Raw genomic sequence first — 2,239 nt, forward strand, 5'->3', positions numbered from 1 at the left:
CAAGATCTAATTGTAAGTAGCTTCTTTTTTTCTTTTCAAATAGATATAGGGCTATTATTTTTCCTTGAGGCTGTGCTTGAAGTAGTGGAGACAGGGAAGACAGGAAAAAGCATTCTGAGGGGTTAAAGAATTTCTTCATATCCTGCTGAAAAGATGAGAATCCACAGTGGACATGGCTGTAATATTCTTTTTTGGGGGGGGGGGGTCACGCCTTTTAATAGAAAATACAAAGATGTGACACAAAACAGCTAGAGTAGAAAAAGAGAGCGACAAGAGAAGCGGCAGCTACTTCCTTCTGCTTGGGGGGTGGCCTGTATACGCCCATCATCACTGTGTGATCTCGCTCATAGGACTTCAAGGTGAGTTGTTCCTGTGGCTTCATGTTTTCCTGTTGCATTTTCTTGACTTCCGAGGCAAACACGGCTTCAGGGGAAGCTGTGGAGTCTGTGCAGTTGGCCTTAGTAGAGATCACAAAGTGTCCACTGTTGCTCAGAAAGTTGTGTGCATTGAGAGCCACAGTTCGGGATTGGTCTGGCTGGACCACATCAGCAAAAATCACCTCCATCTCAATGAGCATTCGATTATTTGTGGGAGTGTTGTGCATCCTCAATGACGGGAATGATGTTGTCCTCTTATGGCCATGTTGATGAGGTCTTGGCCAGATCGATGAGAAAACTCAACAGCATAGACCAGACTTCAGGGCCCACAATGTCAGAGACATGGGAGACTAGTGTCGGACACTGCTCCCAAGCAGAGTACTTTGGCTCAGGTCGGATGTGGATTGATCCACTCCACCCAGGATGGCCGCGACCAGCTTTGATCAGAAGGGGTTCCAAGCACGGTACTCCAACTTCGCCTCCCCGTCCTCCACAGTGATTCTCTTCTCACCGTAGACTGACTCCCTGGGTACCACTTTCGTTGGGATCAGAGCATCTTCTTTTCCTTGACAAATTAAAACTCCCTCATGTCGATGAGGCTCCACAGTGACCTTCTTTCCTCTTTGAAAACCTCCTCTACCGCCCTGGCCTCAGTCCCAGCTACCGGGACTGGAGGCCTCCTCGTCCACCTCCTCGGCCACCTCCTAGGCCAGTACTATCTCCAAAGCCGCCCGGCCACGACCCTTTCGGTCACTACCTATTCCACGACCTCCGACCGGTCCCCCCCCCCCCCCCGGGGGGCTGAATCCTGGCTTCAGGGCACATGGCTCGCTCTACAGAGGAAGCGGAAGCAGCGGTCTGGCTGAAATATTCTTGCCATTGATGAAGACATGCGATCTCATCTTTCTCTACCATGCCACAGAAGCATCCTCAGCCTGAAAGATCCCTCCACCTTTAGACTCTCCCTCTAGAAGTACATTCAGCTCTTATAGCTTCTTCTTTGGATTCAGTGGTTTATTTTAAATTAAGTGCCCAGCCCAGCCATGTCTTCATTCTTTCCAGGCTCCACTACTGACCCTATGGACCATCCCTACACTGCTGTGGTACGGGCACCTTCTGCTCTAACCACCTTTCAGTGTTATTTTATGTCATCACCCTCAATTTTGAATGTAAGCTCCCACTATTTGCTGCCTTCACTCCTACTCATGTATTGCTGGAGAAAATCATGAAACCTCATTTTAAGTTTTTGTTACATTGAACTGAACCCTCACTGTGGCAAAGTGGCTGTTCTACACCTTTTCATCCCTCACCAAATGTCTCCCTCTCCCCACTTCTTCAACTGAGAACCTTGCCACATTTAATTAGAAAAAAGGAAACCATTCAGTTAGAGCTCCTTCTTCTCCTCACCTCATTTCATATCACTTAGATGCCTTTCTTCTTCATGCCTGTATAGCTGTGTGACCCTGGGCAAGTCACTTAACCCTGTTTGCCTCAGTTTCCTTCTCTGTAAAATTAGTTGGAGAAGAAAATGGCAAACCACTCCAGTATCTTTGCTGAGAAAACCCCAAATAGGGTTGTGATGAGTTAGATACGACTGAAAAATTACTGAACAAGCTAAGTCCTTTTCTCTTGCCAAGCAAAACCTCCTCTACATGAGTAGGGATGTGGCTGCCTCAAATTCAGGCTTGTATCCTGGCAAGATGTTTTGTGAGTAAAAATCAGGAAGAATGGGATTGATGCTGGAGGAAAGAAGACCAGATATTCTTACCTTCAAAAAATGTATGGGGATGGAATCCACCAAATTCAGGCCAGTGATCTTGGTTTTTGTTCCTGGCAAAATTCTAGAGTGTATTATTAAAGGG

General features: G+C 46.9%; 1 pseudogene; it reads right to left on the reverse strand.

Moving 5' to 3' along the window:
* Positions 1–214: 214 nt before the first annotated feature.
* On the reverse strand, positions 215–1,465 carry LOC140502452 (rRNA 2'-O-methyltransferase fibrillarin-like; annotated as a pseudogene).
* Between the last annotated feature and the right edge of the window lie 774 nt (positions 1,466–2,239).

This window comes from Notamacropus eugenii, chromosome 4 (assembly GCF_028372415.1).
Source record: "Notamacropus eugenii isolate mMacEug1 chromosome 4, mMacEug1.pri_v2, whole genome shotgun sequence".
NCBI classification, from domain to species: Eukaryota; Metazoa; Chordata; class Mammalia; order Diprotodontia; family Macropodidae; genus Notamacropus; species Notamacropus eugenii.